Consider the following 25,646-nt stretch of genomic DNA (forward strand, 5'->3'; position numbering starts at 1 on the left):
TAGAATCCCATCCAAGTTTATGCACTGCATTAGATTGTCATCTCTTTTAGTCTCCTTAATCTGGAACACCTCCTCTTTCATGAATGTGCATTTTTGGAAGAGAATAGGTCAGTTATTTATAGAATGTTTATTTGGGTTTGTCTGATACTCCCTTGTGATTGGCCATTCTTTGGATAATGTATAAAATGGTGTTATGTCCTTTCTTATGCATGCCAAGCAGCACCAAATAAATTTGGTTGCATTATTCATGATATTAACCTTGATCCCTTTGTTAAGATGGTGTCTTCCAGGTTTCTATACTATGAAGTTACTATTTTCCCCTCTATATATTTTTGAAAAAATACAATAAGATTGAATAAATATCCTGTTCCTCATCGTAATTACACACAATAGTTATGGTATCCTTTTTTATTCTTGCCTAAATCAACTATTATTCTGATGGCTCTCAAAGGTGATTTTCTAACTCCATCATTCCTTCTCTATCGATAAGGGGGAATTCAGATGTTAGGAGGAGCTTTCCCTTCTCCCTCATTTGTCAGTTTATGTCAGTAGGGAATCATGGATTTTATTTAATAGACTGCCATCTGGTACTATATTTAATGCTTAACTTATCCTAGATTTGTTTAATGAGAGCCCTTCTAGGTACCTTGGCTTTTAAATTCTATTTTATGTGCACACCACTGAGTGTTTTGGGTAAATATGAAGATTTAATTTATCCTGGAAGAGCTAAGAAATAGGTGGTAATAAGAGCTGGGTATTAAAAAGAAAGCAGAGGTTTGAGTAGGATATCCCAAAGATGGAAAGAACAGTATGTGTGAGATGTATGCACAGGGTTGAGGAATACAAGGAAAAAATGTTTAGAAGGTCTGACAAATCTTGGCTTATTTTATTGACCATTTATCTTTCAGCCAAAAGCAAAATCAACAAAAAGAACTACTCAGTACTTAACTTAGAGTCAAGGAAAAATGTGTTGAGAACACAGAAATTATTATGTTACTGGGGAGTTTATAATAGAATACAGAAACTGTAACCCTAGAAATATAATTGAAGACTTCAGGAATGTGTATTTTTTTAAGTTTGAAAGGAAACAGTTTTGGATTTGCAGTCAAGGTTTCTAAATTAGAATAGGTGTTAAGAGGATATTTTTCAAAATAAGAATCTACTTGTATATTCCCAAAGGGGAAGAAAATGAGTGACATGCTATAGAATTCAAATTGGTTTGATAGCAAGTTCTCCAATAAATTCAAATATTTCAAGCAACGTATACAAAAGCATATACTCAAGAGAAAAATAATCACAAATGAAAGGTGAAGCAGGCTAAAGTTTCCTAAGGCTTATGGAAGTTTTTAGAGCAAAATTAATGAAAGGAAAAGTGAAACCCAAGTATTAAGATATAGGTAATATTACATGAAAGGGACAAATTTTTATTTTCTGCTTTCCTTTTTGTAATTGTTAAAGACCTTCAAAGTGAAGGATAATCAAGTATAGGTTAAGAAAAATATTGCAAAATAAGATATGCAACAAGATGCTAATGAATTATATCTTTATTTTTTAATTTTGAGGTTAGTTTCTGAAAATATGAAGTAGGAATTTAGAAGAAAGATGGATAAATGTTTGATTTTCCTTAAGTTGTAAAACTGAACTTCAAAATCTCCAAATTCTAGACAAGGTTTTAGGACATCAGAGTTGTAAACACTTTTGGTTTAAAACTATTATAAACAGCTATCCTGGTATTTTTAAGTTACTAAGAATAAGTCCTGTCAAAACTATCAAATGGATCAAGAAGATGTGGTTTATCTATACAATGGAATACTACATGGCAATGAGAAAGAATGAAATCTGGCCATGTGTAGCAACATGGATGGAACTAGAGGGTGTTATGCTGAGCGAAATAAGTCAGGAAGAGAAGGACAAATACCATATGTTTGCACGTATAGGAGGATTAGGAGGAACTTAATGGAGGACCATGGGGGAGAAGAAGGGGAAAGATAGTTGAGGAGAGGGTGGGAGGCAATCCATGAGAGACTCTTGAATGCCGAGAACAAACTGAGGGCTGATAGGGGTAAGGAAGAGGGGAAAGGGGGTGATGGGCATGGAGGAGAGCACTTGTGGGGATGAGCACTGGGTGTTATATGGAAACCAACTTGACAATAAACTATTAAAAAAATAAAAAATAAATTTAAAAAAATAGCTTCATTATTTTAAAAAATTTACCATTCCCCTGCTTTCTCTCCCTATTATATATCAATATCTCTATGCACACATAGATCTATGGATAGAAGTAAAGGTATGGAAATGCACAAACTTTAAAAAAAATTTTTAAGGTTTTATTTATTCTTGGAGAGACAGACAGACAGAACATGAGTGGGTGAGGGGTAGAGTGAGAGAGGGACACAGAATCTGAAGCAGGCTCCAGGCTCTGAGCTGTTAGCACATAGGCTGACGCAGTGCTCGAACTCACAAACCATGAAATTATGACCTATAACGTAAGCCAAAGTCAGATGCTTAATTAACCGACTGAGCCACCCAGGCACCCAAGCAATGCACACATATATTTTTGATAAACTATTTGAAAGTAAGTTGCAGACATCACAATACTTCAGGTGAAATTTAACATACACCTTCTGAGATTAAGAACATTGTCTTATGTAATCACTGTACCATTGCAGGACCTCAGCACTTTAACACACAGGTAACATAATATTACTAATATGACGTCTATATTCACATTTCCTCAACTATTCCAAAATTGTTCTGTTTTTCCCATCTATCCAGAAACCAATCAACTGTGCACAGCATTTGGTTTGTTTCCCTAGTCCTTTTAATTAGGAGTACTTCATCCACTATTCCTAACTCAGGCCAGTTATCTCATGGTGATCTTACCATCTTGCTTTTGAATGACTGTGACCACATAATTAGATTCACCATTTTGCCATCATTAATACAATAATTTAATTAAGGCAGGGATCATCACCATCCTAACACCATTAGGTGAAAGTTTATTGGGAAAAAATATTGCCCAGGCAATTATTTATTAATTCCAAAGGGGGAAGTATGCCTTTATTTCACAAGCAGACCAGAGTACACCTCATTAAAACTTGCCACATTCAGGCCAGGGACCAAACACTGCCCACAACAGGCAAGGATAGCCAGTACAGACAACTAGCTTGAAGGGCAGAGTGGCCAGGACAAAACAACAGAGTGCACACAACACACACTGTAGATACTCCCTCAAATGCTAGGCACTGGGGAACCAGGGACACTATACTGCACGGCCCTACAGAACATCTTCAGAGGATCATTACCCTCAAGACCAGGAGACATATCTGACTTTCCTAACACAGAGAAGGCAGGCACAGACACTTAGACAAAATAAGATAGAGGAATTCGTCCCAAATGAAAGAATAAGACAAGGTCACAGCCAGAGACCTAAGTGAAACAGAAATATGTAACATGCCTGAGAGAGAATTTAAAGTAATGATCATAAAGATACTCAATGGGCTTAAGATTGGAAGACATGAGTGAGACCCTTAACACAGAGATAAGGAATAACACAGAGATAAAGGGATCAATAAGTAAAATGAGAAACAGGCTTGATAGAATGAATACCAGGCTGGAAATAGCAGAGAAACAAATTAATGACCTAGAAGACAGAGTAATGAAGCTGAACAAGGAGGAGAAAAAAAGGCAAATCAAGAAGAGACTTAGGGAATTCAGTAACTCCATCAAATGTAGTAACATTTTCATTATTGGAGCTGGGGAAGAAGGGAGAGAAAAGGGGGCAAAAATTTTATTTGAAGAAATAGCTGAAAACTTCCCTAATCTATGGAAGGAAACAGATATCCAGATCCAGAAGACACAGAGAAACAACAACAACAAATAAAAAACAGATCCACATCAAGATATATTATAATTAAAATTGCAAAATATAGTAATAAAGACAATATATTAAAAGCAGCAGGACAAAAGAGGACAGTTACATACATGAGAAACCCCATAAGGCTATCAGAGGATTTTTCAGCAGAATCTTTTCAACCCAGAAGGGAATGGCATGATATATACAAAGTGCTGAATAGGAAATAGGAGCAGCAAATAATACTCTGTCCAGTAAAGCTATCATTCAGAATAGAAGGAAAGACCAAGAGTTTAACAAACAAAAGCTAAGAGTTCATGACAACTAATCCAACCCTACATGAAATGTTAAAGGGGACTCTTTGAATGGAAAAGGAAAGACAATAAGAGGAAGAAAAGTGGGAAGCACAAAAGCAGTAAAAGAATTCTCTAAAAATTCTCAGTAAAAGTATTCTCTAAAAATCAGTCAAGGGACTCACAAAATAAAAGGATGTAAGGGTATGATACCAGACACCTAAAACGTGAAGTGGAGTAAAGAATGGGTTCAAACTTGAGTGACAATCAACTTAATCTAGACTGCAATATGCAGATGTTATATATAAGCTTAATGGTAACTACAAATAAAAAAAAAACAATGATATACAAAAAAATGAAGAGAAAGGAATCCAAGTACATCACTATAGAAAACCCACAAACAGAGAAGAGAACAAGGGTCAGAAAAGAACTACAAAAACAACCACAAAATAAATAACAAAATGGCAAAAAATGCTTACCTATAATTACTCTGAATGTAAATGGACTAAACACTCCTATCAAAAGACAAAGGATGATAGAATGGATAAAAATACAAGACCCAGCTATATGCTTCCTATAAAATGCTTATTTTAGACCTAAAGACACCTGCAGATTGAAAGTGAGGTAATGGAGAAACTTTTATCATGCAGATAGGAGCGAAAAGAAAGCCAGGGTAGTAATACTTACATCAGACAAAGACTTTAAAACAAAGACAGTAGGGGTACAGACCTCAGGGGCAGAGGGCTCCATGGAGGGTGGGGAGGTTGCTGCTGAGGAGCTGGTTATGGGGGTGTGGCAGGCAGCCAACTCAGCAGTTCTGCTCCCACTGGAAGAGTGAGAAGCAATAGAATGTTCACATGGAATTCATCCTACACCATTTGCCCGACTATTGCAACCCACTCAATGGCGGTGGCTGCTTGGCCCAACTGCTGTCTCTCTCTATGGTGTAGGCCAACTACTTCTTTCTGGGTTGCAGTTACAACAAAGATCTTTTAGACAAAGTGATGGAAATGGCTGACGGAATTGAAGTGGAGGGACCGCCACCGTTTACTACCAGAAGTGAATTAATGAAAAAGCCTCAAAGCTAAGGCAAAAGATTCATCATACGTCAGCTACAGGCTTAGAAAGGAGGCTGGGATGAATGTGACATTGACCACAGCAGCTCTCTTAAGATTCCTGATATTTCCAACATGTAGGAAAGAGGCAGTTGGAATGACAGTCTTGTCTAGATTGGAGAGTTAAAAGGTCTTGTTCTTACAATAGCTATCATTCTAAAAGTATGCATGGATGTTTATGTATTTATAAATCATGCACTTTATTTTCACTTTTTGAATGCTAAACTTTGTTAAAATTCTTATTTTTAAGGTAATGTAATAATTGCAGGTCATGAATTTTACAATGTGGAATTTCCCAAAAAACAAAAAAAAAACTATTTTAAATATTTTATTATTTATTTTTGAGACCAGAGAGCAGAAACCAGGGAGAGGCAGAGAGAGAGAGGAAGACACAATCTGAAGCTGGATCCAGGCTCTGAGCTGTCAGCACAGAGCCCAACGCAGGGCTCAAACTCAAGAATCATGAGATCATGACCTGAGCCAAAGTTGGACACTTAACCAACTGGGCCACCTGGGCACCCCAACACTTGCCATTACATGGAGGGAGCTGGAGAATATAGTTCTAAGTGAAATAAGTCAAATAAAGACAAATACCACAGGATTTCACTCATATGTAAAACATAAGCAAAAGGGGGGGAAATGAGCAAAGGGGGGGGGAGAAACAAGCCAAGAAGCAGACTCTTAACTATAGAGAACAAACTGATGGCTCTTGGGGGGGAGGGGGAGAGACGTGGTGGGGATGGGTAAAATAGGCAAAATAAGGAGTGTACTCATTTTGATGAGCACTGGGTGATACATGGAATTGTTGAATCACTATGCTGTACACCTGTAACTAATATAACACTGTATGTTAACTACAGTTTTAATTTTTAGAAAAAGAAACTTTCTACTTTCTATATACACACAGAAAAATCTTAGAAAAATAGACACAAAAATGTTAACATGGTTAATGTAAGAAGATAAAAATGAATCAATCTTCTTTATACTGTTCAGTACTTCATAAATGTCTTGCAATGAACATACTACTTTTTTAATAGGAACAATGCCATTTTGGAAATAGAAGGTAATAACAATTGTTCTGTCTTAAATGCTTTAAAAATTATTTAAAGAATAATTTGGATTTTTAAATAATTTTGGAACCAAATTACAATGGGCCCCTTCTCTCCATTTCTTAGTTTTTACTTTAAGTTATCCAGTTTCACATATGGAATTGAGAAAAAACAAATCCTTCACTTACACCAATGATTTACATGAAAGAGCAAAGTACATATGCCCTTTCAACCACATGCACTGAATGCGCATGCTCACCCAAGAAGAGGACGTAACTGGACAGGGAAGAGTTACTGTCTCCTTAAAAGACACACAAAAAATCCAAATTTGCTTAAAATACACACAGGAACCCAAAGGTATTAATAGCCTTAATTACAATTTCCTCCAAGTAGAACATTTGTCAGCCTCAGATCCCTTTACCAAGTTTATTGCCAATAATTAGGCAAAATACACAGAACTGAAAGTGTGTGCATGTGTGTGTGCTTAAATTTAATAGGATCAAGAAACATTTGTGTCATTTGGTCACAATTTTCAATACAGAATGGAAATATTTAAAATGGAAAAGGAAGAAAGATGGAATTCAGAATAGGTAAAAAAAAAAAAAAAGTATTTCTAGATTAGCTCAACATCTAACTAGAACCTTTGGATCTTGTCCATTCAAATTATTTGTTTTGATTATTCCTTAAACTTTCCAAAAACATTTTAAGAGAAAGCTGAGACCAAGATTGGTTTGGAAAACTACAGAGCTCCATTAGCAAGTAAAACTTGAAAGTCTTGTTTGCAAAATGTGGTTCTCAGCCTTGTAGCAGCAGCATTACCTGGAGGCAGAATCTCAGGCCTCACTCCACACCTAGTGAACTGACATCTTTTTAAAACAAGGTCCCTGGTAGATTCCTGCACATTGCTTTAAGGCATGCAGATCAAGGTTCTGAATGTAATACCCCCCCCTCCCCAAACAAGTTCTAAGGAAAATAGATCTCTGAATCTGAAAACACTAAAATTATCTTTGTGTATCCCTATACATAGATTAAAACTGATTCATAAGGGGAATCATCTATTTGTCTATCAGAATAACTAAAAGTGAAAAATGAAGTAGAATCTATTTTATTCTTTCAATCTTAAACTGCAAATTGAAAATGGGTTGATGTGCAAGAGAAATCCCAAGGGTGGAAGATTTAGTTCCCAGGGTTATTAGTTGATCCTATTCAATCTACAGTATGGGAAACTACAAGGTCATAAAATACAATCATAAACACAGGCTACATAACAAAAGATCTTCCAAAGAGCTGAAAAATAAGCATCAGGAGTACACTAAATAAGCGAGAATTAACAAAAAATTAGGCAATTTAAAGTTAAGGTTTTCAAGTTTTCATTCATTGAAATTTACTACCCTCATATTGGAATTTACCCTAAATTTACAACCCACACAGATCTGGCACCGATCAGAGCCTAATGGGTCTTGCCACACTGGATCAGACTCATGATCCTTCCTGTCCAGGATTCTGATGATGGCACCAGGGGACATGCTGTGGGGAGAATGGCTGCTCTTTGATGTCAACCTCAAAGGTTAGGAGTGTACCCAAAACATCCTAGTTCCCTGTAATAACCCATTATAAATCTGTAATCCACAAATTTAGTTAAATCATTTTTGAGGTTATTTATATTTTCCACCCCTACTTCCTCTTAGACTAATCAGTTCCATAAGTTTAAAACTAGTTGAGTAAGGTGATATTTTCTAGTACCACTGCTTACCCCATCTTAGAATAAGGCTGTGTTCTTACTATCAATACTATTCATATCCATGCCACAAAAAAAAAATAGATTCCTATTGTTTTTCTTTCCTCCCCAAGGACAAGCAATACCTGTATATTGACCCTTTAAGAGCAGGTATGTTATATATTTGTTGATAAATAAGAGCGCTCTCTACCTGATTTCAAAATTCATTTCCTGAGGATTTAAAAACTCAAAATTCTCAGGAATCCTGTAAACCCTATACTAATAACTTCAGATTAAACTAGAAACTTCACTTCCCACATTTATTATTCACCTTTTTTGTTTGTTGGGGTTTTTTGCCTTCATCCTTATATTTTTCCACCACTGTGAACATAAATTCATCTGCCTGTTCCTATGTTTGTATGCTCAGGTAAGTTCAAGAGCCTGCCCTAAATTTCTTCCCACTGGCTTGGCTTTCTACTTCCTGGTAGAGATGCATATTGACAGCCAAAAGTAGAATCTGTATATGCCTCTAAAATAATAAACTAATTTAAAACTAATCAGTCTTAAGGATGCCCAGTTTGCTACATATTTCCTTTGTAGAAAAATGCCCTACATTACACCTGGGATTCCTAGATCTAAATTAGTTTGTGAACCCTAATAGAAGCAGCCCAAGTACACTCTGTAATTATATGGTGACAGAGTTTTTAGACATAAAGTTTCATCACTCTTCTGATATACATATTTAAATTCTTCATTGTGACTAATAACTGAGCATGATTAGCCTTGGGGAAAAAAAAACATTATTCTCCCCAGCAGGTTATTTAGATGTCTGTGGTACTATCCTTTATTTCACATTCTAATTTTAGGTCACAAAAAAACACAAATACCCCATGAGTGTCTTACAAGGACTACCTTGAGAAATTTTTTACTCTCTACAATCTGAACCAATGTGGTAAAGTCACAAGAACTTCAATCACAAAGATTTCCTCCTTGACCACACTTGTCAGGCTCCTGACCCTCTTTTTGAGTAGGACTTGACCTTGGACCTGTCCTTCCTGGGCCTGCATAGACCAGTTAGTAGCAAGAATCCTGCTGAGTTTGGAGAGATTCCTCTTTAATCCTTGATGTCTAATCACATTTCTCATCTTCCACCTTTAATATCTGATCACATTCCTCTTCCTCCACCCTTAATATCTGATTACTTGGACCAACCTTTAGCAGGAATCCTTTAAGTTAGCAAGAATATCACCCTACCCTTTTACTAGTTTTGTCTCCACGATCCCCTCCCCCACCCTAATCCTTGACTGTAAATCTCCATTTTTTTTCCTGGTTGTATTCAGAATTGCACCCAATTCTATACCAAAGTCTCTTTTCTTCACCTGAAGTGATTTCTGAATACAATCCGCTTTTACAACTATAATGAATGATCAGCTCTAGTTCTCTTTGACAACCACAAACCAACTATAACTTTTGAGGGTGAGGCTACAGAAAAAGGAAAGGTGCTCTTCTAGAGAAGCACATTCTCCCAACTTCCACCATGCACTTGGGTGCAAGAAAAGAATTGGAAAGGAAATTAAGAGAATTAGAAGGGAAGGTCCATCCTGAGGTTGAAGTCTGAGAGTTAGGAGATGACTAAAGAAGATCTCCAGGAAGTGTCCAAAAACATCAGAAGAGTCATCTATAGAGCAGAATAAAGACATTTCCTGACAGGCAAGTCTCAAACGTATGTATCCTTTGTAATATGTCTCAGTAAGTTACTGAAAGATATGTTCAACAGAAACAGGGAATTAAAATTTTTTTTCAAGTAAAAGATGGATGGAATCCAGGAAATAGGGCATCAAACACAAGTTAGAGACAAAAGGAATCCCCAAGATGATGAAGAAAAAATGGCAGGATGAGATCTATGAAGGAGGCTGTAGAGCAATCTATGAAGGAGGCTCTAGATTACAGGAGATCAAACTCTGCAAGAAGTTTCTTCCTAAGGATACAATTAATAAAATAGTTATTATCTTCTTACACACTAGGAAGAGATTTAGGAAAACCAAAGAAAAGTTTATAGTTGAATTAGGGATGTCTATATAGAAGAGAAACCATCTCCAGAGAAAACAAGTAATGCAGAATAGGAAATGCAATAAATATATATGTGCTATGTAGCTCAGCTGTGTTTGCATGGTTATGGAATAGAAACACGAGGTCTTCATCCTTCCAAACTATAACTCTACTGGGAGGCTAGGGAGGGGAACTGTACTTGTGTGTAGCAAGGAAGAATATAGTGAAGGTGTGCTAATCCTTATCTCCCATAGTGGATACATAATTCTTCAAACTAAAGAATACATAATTCTTCAAACTAAAATGTAGAGGAGGAATAATAAAAGCATATTATAAAGAGTTATGAACATAAGTATCCCAAGATTCTAGAAGAGTTCAAAGTATGGAATGACTAAGTCACCGGGATAAAGGTATGGCATAGGAATATAGCCAATGGTATTGGAATAGGGTTGCGGAGTGACAGACTGTAACTATCCTTATGGCGAGCATAGTGTAACATGTCATACTGTCGAATTGAATCATGATCTTCTACACCTGAAACTAATGTAACATTATACATCAACTATACTTTAATAAAAAACTTAAAAGAGCTGCAAGTACTTGGAGAAAGGGAGGCGGGAGGGTATCTGGACAAGGACAGTTATTCAAAAGATGCCTGGTAGAATTATTGGACTCCAAACCATATCTTGTGTATAACTTTATTTAGAAACAAAGTTTTAAAGACAAAAAATCTGCTTATTCTTAGATTTGTAATGAATTTATCCTTACTTAGGAAATTTTCTACTTTAGGGGTGAAATTAGAAGAAATTTCAAACTAAAGATTCCAATGTACAGCACTTACAAAGTTAAAGGGAGAGAAATATATAGCCAAATGTTAAAATACTAAAATATTCAAATTCCAGATATTTTCTAGTTGTTACCAGTTAGAAAAGTAACAAAAAGCCTTTAGAATCTGAGGGCTAATTCTACAGTATATTGCTTCATTCAGCAATTGAAAAAAACTTAATTATTTTGATGTAGAGGAATATAAAACACAATTTGCTATAATGTTTTTATTAATTGTGGACAAAGTTGTACCATGAATTCATACTTAAATTTTCTTACTAAAAGCGGACTTCACTACGACTTCACTTAAATCTTAGCAGAAAACAAGAGTCTCAAGATTGGCACGCAGGTCGACCTTATTTTATGATGAGACCCTTTTGGGGTGGTAAAGGAGCAAGCAGTTTTACTTTCCTTGAGGAGGGAAATGAGGGAATCAATCATCTAAGTTATTGTGAAGCATCACAATAAGTTTATTGGAGAGGGAGAAAGGGCAGAGAGAGAGGGAAAAAGAGAATCCCTCACTGTCAGCACAAAGCTCCACACAGGGCTCGACCTCACCAACCATGAGATCATGACCTGAGCTGAAATCAAGAGTTGGACCCAACCAACTAAACCACCTAAGCACCCCTATCACAATACATTCTTATATCAAATATGTAGTTTACAAGGAAAGAATGCCTATAATAATGATACATGGCATTTGTTATAAATCCTTCTCACACTGTGGCATATTAACCAATATTTCCCAAACTTCCCTGAGGTCAACACAAGAGACCTCAAGCAGCCAACCAAATTAACTAGGACCACATCAAGCAAAACCAGGCCACACAGAAGTACTTTCCTACACAAGAGACAAAACAATACATGTATGATTTCAACAGTTTCTCAAGCTGTTCCAGTGTTGGCTGAAACTTATAACTTTCCAGACTTAGCAAAAATACGGACATTATCCAGGCCTGAGGACTTTCATATTCAGTACAAATTAAATCTCTTTGTTCCTCTTTGCCAAGATGTCTCAAAGCCTTAAACAAGAATGGGAAAGGGGGTAGGGAAATGATACAAAATCCACATAAAGCATTAAAAATAAATTCATGTATCACCAAATGTGAAGATTTTTTTTTTCTGTAAAACATGAAAATCTAAAAGTGCCAGTATCCTGAATTTCATGCCTTCATGATCATCTAGGGGATTTGGCTATTATATTCAACAATTCATACTTTAAGAAAACAGACTTCAGGCCAGTCCAAGAACTGCACGTTATTGCATATATATTTAAAATAGTTCTGAAAACTGATGTATGGTGGTATATTTAAGTGTAGCCAATGCAATATAGGTTATTTTCAATATAAATACAAGAGAAGTATCAACTTCCATTAACTTAATACAAGATTTATTATTTCTGGTCAGTGAACCTCATAGTCACTAATGTTTTCAAGCCTAACAAAATGAATTCAACTCACAATGTTATAGTGAGCTACCTGACACAGTTTCTTGTTACTAATAAAATAGAACCCTTTCCAACTTTTATCTTTATTGGATCTTCTGCAAAACTGACTCACACTTCATGGTAGCCTTTCCTTTTTGTGGGTTTCCCTCAGTCTTTCGGCCTGAGTCACATTGGAGTCACATGCTGCTTTTAAACTTCCCTTTGGGAGTTTCTATTTTTCACACTTTTCATTCAGATCAGGCTGGGTGGGAAAGACCAGAATCATCATTTTTTTTGTTGTTGTTGTTATTCTCTGTGATTAGGACAATATCAGTCTTAGGAAGTGCTAAAGTACTTGCCAATTGAGTGGATGGTGTTAAAGATATGACAGCCACATGTTTTTCTTCTTGAAAATATACTAATCTCCTATTGGTATGTAATGTTCTTCTCAAGATGTTCTTTAAAAGATTTTAGTACCCTTTAATACTAGTGATAGGAAGACTAATAGTTACCTTACCTTGTGTCAGACATTACTAGTTGCATAGCATTCTTTTAGGATCCCACTTTTCTTCAAGAGGCAATAGAAGGCATCAATTGCATGGCAGTCCAGGTAGGGAGAGGGGTATATACTTGCTGGGTCTCTCTCAATTTTTTTTTTTTTTTTTTTACAAGAAACCAATAGCTTTTCTGGAAGCTCTATCCAGGAGACTTCTGCTTATATTTCAGTGAGCAACACCTTACATCCATCCTGAACTTCCATCCCTCACCACAGTTGGTTGCCAACACCTAAAATCTCCACTCTCCAATGTCTCCTTGTGTCTCTCTCATGCATTTCTATGACCATATTTCTCACTGTAGAACTTGGGCTTTCCACAAGTCTACACACTTTCTTTTTTTTTTTTTTTTTAATTTTTTATACAGTTGGTTTTATTTTTTTTTTACAAATAGTTTATTGTCAAATTAGTTTCCACATAACACTCAGTGCTCATCCCCATAAGTGTCCTGCTCTATGCCCATCCCCCCCTACCCCCACATCCATCAGTCCTCAGTTTTTGTCAGCATTCAAAAGTCTCTCATGGTTTGCCTCTCTCCCTTTCCCCCACCATTTCCGCCCTTCTTCTCCCCCTTGTTCCTCCATCAAGTTCCTCCTAATCCTCCTATACGTGCAAACATATGATATTTGTCCTTCTCTGCCTGACTTATTTCGCTCAGCATAACACCCTCAAGGTCCATCCATGTTGCTACACATGGCCAGATTTCATTGTTTCTCATTGCCATGTAGTATTCCATGGTATAGATAAACCACATCTTCTTGATCCATTCATCTGTGGATGGACACTTAGGCTCTTTCCATGTTTTAGCTATTGTGGAGAGTGCTGCTATGAACATTGGGGTACATGTGCTCCTATGCCTCAGCATTTCTGTATCCCTTGGGTAAATTCCTAGCAGTGCTATTGCTGGGTCATAAGGGAGTTCTATTGTTAGTTTCCTGAGGAACCTCCACACTGTTTTCCAGAGGGGCTGTACCCACCAACAGTGTAGGAGGGTGCCCGTTTCTCCACATCCTCGCCAGCATCTAGAGTTCTCTGATTTGCTCATTTTAGCCACTCTGACTGGTGTGAGGTGGTATCTCAGTGTGGTTTTGATTTGTATTTCCCTGATGAGGAGGGATGCTGAGCATCGTTTCATGTGTCTGTTGGCCATCTGGATGTCCTCTTTGGAGAAGTGTCTGTCATGTCTTCTGCCCATTTCTTCACTGGGTTGTTTGTTTTTCGGGCGTGTAGTTTGGTGAGTTCCTTATAGATTCTGGATATTAACCCTTTATCTGATATGTCATTTGCAACAATCTTTTCCCATTCCGTTGGTTGCCTATTAATTTTCTGGGTTGTTTCCTTGGCTGTGCAGAAGCTTTTAATCTTGATGAGGTCCCAACTGTTTATTTTTGCTCTTGATTCCTTTGCTTTTGGGGATGTGTCAAGTAAGAAGTTGCTGCGGTGGAGGTCAAGGAGGTTGTTTCCTGCTTTCTCCTGTAGGGTGTTGATAGTTTCCTGTCTCACGTTCAGGTCCTTTATCCATTTTGAATTGATTTTTGTGCATGGTGTGAGAAAATGATCTAGTTTCATTCTTCTGCATGTTGCTGTCCAGTTCTCCCAACACCATCTGTTAAAAAGGCTGTCTTTTTTCCATTGGATATTCTTTCCTGCTTTGTCAAAGATTAGTTGGCTGTATACTTTTGGGTCCACTTCTGAGTTCTCAATTCTGTTCCATTGGTCTATGTGTCTGTTTTTGTGCCAATACCATACTGTCTTGATGATGACAGCTTTGTATCCACAAGTCTACACACTTTCATGCTTCCAACTCTCCCCTCCATCTAATTCTTCCTCTACACTTCAAGAGGTATTTCTAAATTGAATACAAGTATTACCACTTCCCTTGTTTAAAAATCCACTATAGTCTCCACTTCTCCAAAACCAAGCCCAAACTCATCTCTGAACTAGATTACATCCCTCCACAAAACACCAGCCCTAAATTCTTGAGCTTCCATTTCCACTCTTCACCATTTACCCCTAAAATATCTCACCCCAACGTGACTTTATTTTTCTAGTTACTTTGTATTCATAATTCAAGGCTCTTATCTGCTCTATTTCACTCATTCATTTATTCATTCAACAAACCATTATGACTGTATCTGTAGTATATAGGACATAGAGAACAGTAAGTAAATAACACAATCTCCTCGCTTAAAAAGGAATATGCAATCCCCTCCAGGAAGCTGCCTCTGAAATTCTTAACCACTTTGAAGGGTTTAAGGGGTCACTGTAATATGCCCTCTGAGACATGCTGGACTATCTTCTATTACTATATATTTGTTATATTATGATGAAATTACCCAGCTGTCTATAGGTCTCTCCCAGTAGAAGTGAAGTTCTTCAAAGGCAAGTATCACCTCTTGTATATTTTGATGTGCCAAGAGTCCACCACAGTGCATCACATCTAGTATAGATGTTTGCTATTAGGTAAGAATATATTGCTAAAACGAGCACCTTTCAACTAGAAAGCTTCAACTAACATACATACCTTTTACTTGGCTTGTTAGAAAATAAGGCTCCTAGTGTCCAGGAGCAAACAGTCTAGTTTAACAATCTATGTACTCCAGATACGCCAAATTTAGTGCAACATTTAATACTAAAGGAAAAATCTGCAAAGTTTGGTCTCAATCATTTTGAACAATTTTATGACAATGTTTTATAGATCATGGATTTGAAAGGCAAATCAATTGTATCTCTTTGCCAAATAAACCATTAACCAATGTACCGAGACAGTTGTCTGACTCACTGAGATATGTAAACAAACTTTTCCCCCCAAACCTGCCCCTTCTGCTACCCTGAATCTTCACTTTCTAGTTAAGTATCTAGTCAAGAATCTTCACTTTCTACCTAGAGAGTATTGAACATAGTCCATAAATAAAAGTCGAGAATCTTCACTTTCTACCTAGAGAGTATTGAACATAGTGCATAAATAAAAGTCAGTCGAAAATCTTCACTTTCTACCTAGAGAGTATTGAACATAGTCCATAAATAAAAATAACGCGAAAATCTTCACTTTCTACCTAGAGAGTATTGAACATAGTCCATAAATAAAAGTCGAGAATCTTCACTTTCTACCTAGAGAGTATTGAACATAGTGCATAAATAAAAGTCAGTCGAAAATCTTCACTTTCTACCTAGAGAGTATTGAACATAGTCCATAAATGTCAAAATTTATTACAGTTCTTCTTGCAGACATGAAGCCCAGTCCTTTTTATTTTAAAACATCAACTTGAATTAAATGCAAAGCCTTTCCTCCCCTAGCCACACATAAGCAGGGAAAATCTAATTCTGCAGTAGCTTGGAGTACCATAGAGTTGACCCATTAACTTCTCCATGTGCTACAGAAGAAAGAGAGCTGTATCTTCCACTTAAAGGGCAGAGTTCTAGCCCTTTCCCTGGTTGGCCTTAATGGCCTTGGGAAGAAAAGTGAGGACTTAGCCACCATTATCAAAAGGAACATGGTTGTGGAAGGGTTAGTACTCTTACCAACTTCCCTTTGCGTGGGTGCTCCCTTTACAGATCACAACACCTCTTCCAGCTGACACCACATTCACACTGTATCCCCCAGTACAAGCATTAGACAGCCCCATCCTCACCACGCTACCAAGGTCCTGTCAAGACCATAACCCCTAACCTCAGCTACCCTGTAATCAAACACACAGGCTTCTTCTCCAGTGCCTTTTAGAGGCAGTTCCATCTCCATCTCCTTTCTCTTCTTTAGGCAGCACAGAGGGAGAGCAGCAGTGTACCACCTCAGCAGATTTCCCACACTGGCAGGAGAGATGGTCTCCCCTTTCTGTCTAAGCAACACAATTTCAAAGTGATTTTCTTCAAGTTTCCACCTTTGTCTTTGAGGAGAAGCAACAGTTCCCTTTCATTCCCAGGCTCCTAAATGTGTATGACAGTTTGTGTGTGCAAGGTTGTAAACTCATACAAAAGAATCAGAAATTGATAAAAAATATCAGTAGTTGTGGGGGCGCCTGGGTGGCTTAGTCAGTTAAGCGTCCGGCTTTTGCTTAGGTCATGATCTCACGGTTCATGGGTTCAAGCCCCGCGTAGGGCTCTGTGCTGATAGCCAGCTCAGAGCCTGGAGCCTGTTTCAGAGTCTGTGTCTCCCTCTCTGACTCTCCCCTGCTCACACTGTCTCTCTCTCTCTCTCCTAGAAATAAATTTAAAAAAAAACAACATTAAAAAAAATATCAGTAGTTGTGCCTAGAGAAGGGTAATGAATGGGTACATGCTTTTCATGAAGCTGTATTTGCATATAATGAGTAACTAAAATGAGAAGTGAGAAAAATGAAGAGAGGAAATAAGGGAGGTAGATTGATTCCTTATAACGAAATGACTCCATCATCAAGTTTTTAGAACCTTAGTACTCATACTACTTTTTAGTAATTTACTCCTCAGAAATAGTGAGAAGAGCTTCTCTTCATCGTTAGTGCAGAGGAATAAAATTATATCACTTTAATCAAATGCAGCAAATTCAGAATAGAAAAAAACATCCTAGTACTTAAGCATCCCTGAGGAGCACACCACATTGCCCCCAGAGCCCATTCTAAAAACGAAGCTTAGAAAACACCAGCTTCTGGTTAAAGTCAATCAACCCAGAAACAACAGAGTCTTTGTCAAGGAAACTGGAGTTCAAGTGCATGAGGTTCAGATAAAACACAACACATGGCATCTGAACTAAAATGATATGCTTTGATTTTAGATTAAAAGTTAAGAAACTAGCAGAATGCAAACACTTAAGAGAAAGGATGTACAAATAAAATTAAGATTGGCTTCCTCCTAAGTGGTGACAGTTGAACAGAAAATTGGTAATATTAAAGGTGTCGCAGAGCAGCCATATAAACATCTTTATCAGTGAATCCACAATATATATGTTCCATTTAATAGGACATTTTGTTACAGTCACAGGTAGTAGATATTCATAACCAAGTGTTGAGAAAATACATTGTTTAGGAGACTATCGATACTAAAAGAACTATTAATTTGGAAAGGTGCATGGCCCTGCAAGTGGTCTTTAAGGCCTGTATCATATACAGGGAGGAGGAAATGGTGGATGGAAGGAGTTATGTAGAGCTGTGTCTCAATTACGGCTATAAAACCAGTTACCCAAATTCTTTTAGAACCTCTCGTTAGAAGCTACTCAGATTACCCAAGATAATAAAAAGCCAGGAAGCATAGGGCTCTTTTGACCACACATTAAACATGAATTAAATTACTGAAATTTCATGGTGGATAGCCCACAATATGGTTATGTTTCTGTGTTTAAAGGTAGGAGAATTTAACGATTTTATACACCAAGGATACATCTGAAGAAGAAAACAAGTTAACACATACTTAACTCCAAAATTCTCTCCAAACGTGGAGAAAACTTAGATTAAGTTGCTTCAATGAAATAAAAATTATATTAATCTGAAGACACGCACAGGATTCTTTGCAGCAGTTTTTATCCGTGCAAAATTTTTCTCAAGATTAGAAAAGAGACTTCAAAATATAGAGAGAACACTAGAACAAACCCTGCAGTGTTGGATTAGAATTGAAAGTCATGAGAGCATGAAGTCATTATTTGTAATGTGTACATATATGTGTATGAATACATGTGTGTATACACAAACGCACATGTATATATTTCCTAGTTTTGTTTGCTTAGAAGCAATCTAAATCTCCATACACAGGAAAATGAGTGAATAAATTATGCTATGTCCACACAACAAGGTACAATGCAGCCATAAAAAAAAAAAAATGAGGAAGATCTCTAAATGGATAGGATTTCCAGGATATACGGTTAGGTTAGGGGAAAAAAAAAAAACATAGTGCAAAAAAAAAAAAATGTCTAATGTAGGTTACCTCTGATATCTGGGTAAAAATGGGAAATAAGATAAATAAACCAGAAACTAGTCAGACCTGTAGTCGGCAGGTGAAATGAAATGGAAACAGGATAGAAAAGATAGGGTGTACCAAGTCCATATATCTCTTTTGTATTAATCTGACCTTCAGAATCATGTTAATATTTGACATCCTCAAAAAATGTAAACAACAAGGATAGGGAAGAGGAAATCACCATCACCCTCCCCCGCAAAAAAAAAAAAAAAAAAAAAAAACAGAACCTAATCAATCTAACTGAATTTCAAATAACAGAATCACACTGAAGTGGGGGGGAAACTAACCCAAGTAATTTTTGAACACAACATTTTTACTACATATCCTTAAGCTGAAGACAAAGAGAACTCTAAACAAATACTGAGTCTTAGTACACTTGTTTTGCATTTTATGTACTTTAGCATTTCTAAAAGTATTCTATTTTAGAATTGAGCAAATAGGTTAATATCTAATGGATGACAGGTTTCTGGAGATTAGAAAAGGGACTTCAAAATATAGAAAGAGGGAACACTAGAACAAACCCCTGCAGTGTTGGATTAGATTTGAAAGCCATGATAGCATGAAGTCATTATTTTTAATATGTACATAAATGTATACAAAATGCATGTGTGTATACACAAAAACACATGCATATATTTCCTAGTTTTGTTTGCTTAGAAGGTCTAAACATAATGACATCCGAACAGCAATGAGTATACCTAGCATCCAGATTTTGTTTTCTAAACACCATTCTCAACTTCAAGGAGCTAGGTCTCCTTGAAGAAATGACTAGTTCAAAGTCTTGATCAGAGAAAGAACAAAAGTCAGCCAGGGATATCTTGTGCCAGAAAGCAGAGAAGTCTCCAAAGAATGGTGGGAACATGTCAAAAAAAGACCAGAAGAGCTCCCAGTGGCCCAATCTGGGACAATTTGAACAGAATAAATGACAGTAAGGGACCATAATCCACAGAACAATAAACCACGAATCTGTACTGCTAGAAATGAATAAATGGAGAAGACAAAGTTCTTCTTTGCAGAATTCCGACCAATGAATATGGAATAAATGAGGAATTGGGAGTCTTCCCACTTGGAAATCTATATAGTAATAATCAGTTCAAGCACTAGAAAAAGCTACTGAGTAAATGCACCATTAAAAAAAAAAAAAAAACATTTTAGGGGCTCCATGGGGCGGTTCCATTGGTTGAGTGCCCAAGTCTTAATTTCTGCCCAGGTCATAATTATATGGTCTTGGGATCGAGCCCTGCCTTGAGCTCCATACTGAGCAGGGAGCCTGCTTAAAATATATTTTCTCCCTCTCCCTCCCTCTCCCCCACTGTCCCTCTCCCAGACTCCCATTTGCCCTAAAAAACATTTTGTATAGTATCAAAGTATTCCCACAAGGTACTATATTTCATTTTAACATTAAGTAATTTTAAGACAAGATACTTTATCTTTCAGTTTATTTTGAAAGAGAGCATGAGCTGGGGAGGTGAGCCATGATATCTGAGCCAAAACCAGGAGTCAGACGCTTAACTGACTGAGCCCATACAGACAAGATACTTTAAATAATCAAAAATAGTATCACCAGAAATGAAACCTATCATATGCTTCCTGATATAATACACTGCGGGTATAGGCACACTTCTGTCATATCCCTAGCAAAAGTGTGGAACGACAATCTAATCACAAGGAAACAAATTCAAATTGAGGAATATTATACAGACTGACCAGTCAGTACCTTTTCAAAAGTTCAAGAACATGAAAGACAGAGGCTGCAAAAGTGGTCCAGATTAAAGGAGAATAAAGAAACACGAAGACTAAAGCAATGTATGATTTCAGATTCGGTTTGAAACACTTTTCCCCTCTTACTACATAACACATTAGTAGGGCAATTGGGAAAATTGGGAGAAGTCCTAAAGACCACAAAACAGTATTGTATCAGTGTTAATTTTTTTTTAAATAAATGTAATTATAAATTAGAAGTTTTTTGTTTTCAGAAAATACACACTAATGTTTTTAAGGAGCAGATCCCAATTTACTCAAAATTTCAGGAACAAATAGATAATGTTTAGCAAGTGTGAAGTTTTGTAAAATATTAACATTTGAGGAATCTAGGTAAAGGGTATTATTCTTTGTACAAATTTCACTCCGACTTTTCTAGAAGTCTGAAATTTCAAAATAAAAAATTAATGACAAGTTTAAGAAAAAGAAGCAACAACCAACTGATCCATTAACATAATAATTACCTATAAAAACTATAGCAATTAATACAAAGTAGTTTTGTGAACCTGTTAGTTTTTCCAAAGAACCAAATTTCTATGTCACTTCTATATTTCACAGAGCTTTGTAATAAATCATGAAAACCTGGTAGTTCTTATATAACAATTATTTAAAAGACCAATATGCTCAAACATATTATATGTTCTTAATTTTCTCTGAGAAATCTAATTAATGAATAGTTTTTCAATGAAAGATATTGTCTAGGTGCTTAAACACATAGCATCTACATCTGGTTTATCAGTTTATTCAGTGTCAACAACAAGCCCACCATGCAGACTGTACACAGTGAGCTTTGCCAAATGAATCACCCATCCTGTCAATCAGGTAGGATTCCCAACACACAGGCAGAACATTCCATACAGTCAAGGTAATGAAAACATTCTTGAACAATAATTTCAAAAAACTTTCTGGAAATACCTCTATTACAAAAGCGTTTTTATCAGGAAAAGGAGGGGTACAGAGCTAGCACTTTAAAAAAAATCAGGGCACCTGGGTGGCTCAGTTGGTTGAGCGTCCAGCTTCGGCCTAGGTCATGATCTCATGGTTCGTGGGTTTGAGCTCTCCGTCGGGCTCTGTGCTGACAGCTCAGAGCCTGGAGCCTGTATTTGGATTCTATGTGTGTGTCTCTCTCTCTGACCCTCCCCCTGCTCACGCTCGCTCTAAGATAAATAACACATCAAAAAAATAATAAAATAAAAATTTAAAAATCCATGAGGTCAGTGATAACAATTCATTCCAATCACCACTATCCATTGGATTTTTAAAATTGAGATATATTTGACATATAACATTGTGTAAGTTTAAAATGTACAATGTGTTGAAACATTTATAGATTACAGTATGATTATCACTGCAGCATTTGCTAATACCTCCATCACATCACAGAAACCATTATCCATTAGAAGAGATGCATCAGGATGGGTATAGTTTTGAGGAGTGAACTCTAAGCAGCACTTTTCAGAGCTGAACAGAAACAATAAAAAGAGATATTTCTTTGGATTTCATCCTTCTCAAAAACAAAACTCTCTTGGATTTCTCCATTCATTCTAATATATCTTTTTCCCATACTCTGGTTTCTCTTCAGATCAGATAAATCTTTTGCCCCTTAATAGATCTTTTTCCCCCTTTATTTTGAGAGAGAGGAAAAGCATGAGTGTGTGTGACCAAAGGGAGGGACAGAGTGAATCCCAAACAGAGTGCATGCTTTCAGTGCAGAGTCCAATGCAGAGCTCCATTCCAGAAACCATGAGATCATGACTTGAGCTGAAATCAAGAGTCAGATGCTTAACTGACTGGGCCACCCAGGAGCCCCACTCTCTAAATATATTCTTATCTGGTTTTATATTCAATAGTCCACAGGCTCCTTTCTACATTTTCATATACTGTATACTCACATATACTCACATCCTTCAAAAATTCTTCAGCGGTTTCCAGTGTCTACAGTACCCTTCCAACCCTCTATTTCCAGCCTAGTGGCTCATGTAATTATATGCACCCGCGTCGGGCTCTGTGCTGACTGCCAGCTCAGAGCCTGGAGCCTGTTTCAGAGTCTGTGTCTCCCTCTCTCTCTGACCCTCCCCTGTTCATGCTGTCTCTCTCTCTCTCTCCTAGAAATAAATAAAAATTAAAAAAAAAAAGTCCAGTGACCTGCCACACATGTCTCTCCTATATATTCTACAGCCCAGCGAATTAAAGGTTCACGTTCGTAACCTGACACTGAAGAAACCAACCATCAACTTTGTCCAGGGGTGAGGGGTTTTCCCAGGACTCAGGATTTTCAGTGCTGAAACCCAGATGGTCTCAGGCGTATTGGGACATTTAGTCACCCTAGCTCTGTGACCCAGCAACTGACCTCTTGACCTCCCAATGCACCTCTGCTTCCGATGCTCCTATTCTTTGGCTCAACCTGCCGCTATTAGTCCATATATCCAAGTGAAAAACATTCAAGGACTTATCCAAACACTTCCTTCTTAGTCAAATGTTTCCTTTTCTCCAATCCTGGAAGTAATTTCTCTTTGCTGTAAATTCCAAAGCAACCCATCATTCTCTCCTTTGTGTCCATTGTTCTGTGTTGCACAGAAAGAGGGGAGATACTCCCCACTCCTGAGGTTTCCTTCTTCACAGGGGGTTATCCATTCACATGAAACTATACACATTCTCCTCCCTCTCACTAATTCTTCCACAAGAGGAAGAGAATGCTCTATATGAGGATTTGGAAACAAGGAATTAGGCATTCCTTTAACTGCCCAGCCCCTTTAACTGGATTTTAGTTTCCAAAGTTTGAAGGGTGAGGTATCATAGCTGGGTGAGCTGGTCAAAAAGATGGTGGAAAGATCCAAGCAGGATTCATTCATCCAACCAAAGTACAGCATGGAGTTTGGAAGGGTGCCTTTACCTCTGCATGGAAGCCAGCCTGGCTCTGATACTCCATAGGTTGGTAACTCAAGACGTTTCAGAAGTGGAAATCTTTGGTCTTGCCTGGTACTTGTGCTGCCATGAGCAGTGGCCATGATGAGGCTCCCCCAAATGATTTCATGAGCCACAGACATGGACTAGTGACTAAATAAGGGAGGAGAGCCATGATGGATGCCATATGGTAACTGCATGCAATACCCAAAAATAGCTGGGTAAATTGATGGGGAATGGAACCCACAATCCTTTTATCATACCTCTGCTGGTTTAAATATGCTCCACTTATTTAGGATACATAATGAAATTAAAATCAACACATTTTGGCAAGTGCTATGATAGAGGTATATACAAGCCCCTATGGAAATTCAGTGGAAAAGCTCCAAAACTAACCAGTGGAGGCAAGTCAGAAAGAACTCCGAGGAAGACCAGTTATGTTTTTAAGAATGCAACAAGGCATCTCTTGGCATTAAATGGTTCTCTTTTTATATTTCTGTCAACTATTCAATTTTTCTCCTTTTGAAGATATAATAATGGGATACATTTCATCAAGTGTATCTAACATTCATTGAAATCACTCTGTGGGGTCCCTGAAGAACTGGCAAGCATTTTGCTACTAACAGAGCAATATTCTGTAAGGATCTAGAGGACTTTTAATGCTACCAGAGAGAAAATTAGTCTACTGATGGAGTTTAGTTTCATTGTTAGATTATTCTTTTATCTCACAGAATATGCATTCCAAGTTACATTTTCAAACTGGAACAAGCATAACTTGAACCAGTCTATTTATAAGTCCTGGTGGTTGAATCTACCACCAGATTAACCATTCTTTGAATAATGGCTATAAAGAGGATACTTAAAATATCCCAAAGATCTTGCATCACTAATGGATCATCATTATATGGTGTGGAAAACTGACTCCGGAAGTTTTAAGAGTAAACAGAAGGAGTCCGTTATAACTTTCATTCCTTGTGAAATGGCTTTATGCTACCAACTAAAAAAATTATAGTGTTTATTACGTATTATTAAAAACACTATGCATCCCATGCACTTTGAAAACTATGAAGTAGATTATCAATCTATTTTATAAGAAAAGGGCCAAAAATTTGCTTGTTCTGCAAAAGCCCTTTCAGAACAAGAGGAATACAAGTATTAAGTGTCACCTAGGTGAGAATAAGAAAGGACATAAAAATTAGAGAAAAGGTATAATTTTGTACATTCAAAATTCAAGATCAGCTGTGAACAAAAATGTAAAAACCATATTCACTGACAATGGGAATGCTAAAGATTGAAGTTTTGGCTAGTAAGTAGACTTTGTTTTTATCTTTCTTCTCCCCTCCCCCTTCTCCTGTTCTCTCTGTAAATGGAAGAATTTTTTTTTTTAAAGTGACCTGAATCCCGGAGATCCATCAATCTGCCAAGATTATGGTCATGTTTTGGAGACAGGGACTAGCTTCCCCCTCTCTGGCAGAAGTAGAAAAGAAAGGTGATAGAATAAAAGAGGATTAGTGCTCATAACAAAACTGGCTGAGCAGCTACAATAGTGGCTTAGATTGGCAGAGACCAGTGAGGAAGAAAGGATAGAGGGGAGGCAGTCATTACATATACCAATAGATAGCTTGTGCAGGTTGTAGCTCTGTCCCAGGGACTAGACCACAGTCATACAGGGCAAACACATGTTCTGACTCCAATCCTGCCTCTTCAACTCTGTAACTTCAAGTAAAACAGCTTGCGTACTCTTGACTTAATTTCAAAATTAAGATTTTTTTAATGTTTATTTACTTTTCAGAGAGAGAGAGAGAGAGAAAATGAGTGGGGGAGGGGCAGAGATAGAGGGAGACACAGAATCAGAAGCAGGCTCCAGGCTCTGAGCTGTCGGCACAGAGCCCAAGGCAGAGCTGGAAGTCACCAACTGTAAGATCATGACCTGAGCTGAAGTTGGATGCTTAACTGCCAGAGCCACCCAGGCACCCCTCAAAATTGGTTTTCTTTAAAAAAGGAAATAAGAATAGGAAAGGAGAGGGAGTTACTGAGAGAGAGAGAGAGAGAGAGAAATCCATCTATTGGTTCTACCAAATTTAAGCCTAACTGTACATAATCATAGACATTAATATGTATAGAGGAATGGACCATATGTGAACTGAGAATCTATTATTCATCTTCATTCCTACTAAA

At 37.2% G+C, this 25,646-nt stretch overlaps 1 protein-coding gene and 1 pseudogene across 1 annotated transcript in view; one reads left to right on the forward strand and one right to left on the reverse strand.

Annotated features, from left to right (window-relative positions):
• LOC120224118 (R-spondin-2) overlaps window positions 1-25,646 on the reverse strand; it is a gene marked incomplete at its 3' end in the record, with an annotated part of 77,583 nt that overhangs the window by 10,870 nt on the left and 41,067 nt on the right. The window lies entirely within an intron of this gene.
• On the forward strand, window positions 4,895-5,234 carry LOC120224123 (annotated as a pseudogene).

The sequence above is a fragment of the Hyaena hyaena genome, unplaced genomic scaffold (genome assembly GCF_003009895.1).
Source record: "Hyaena hyaena isolate Hyena2069 unplaced genomic scaffold, ASM300989v1 scaffold_1108, whole genome shotgun sequence".
NCBI classification, from domain to species: Eukaryota; Metazoa; Chordata; class Mammalia; order Carnivora; family Hyaenidae; genus Hyaena; species Hyaena hyaena.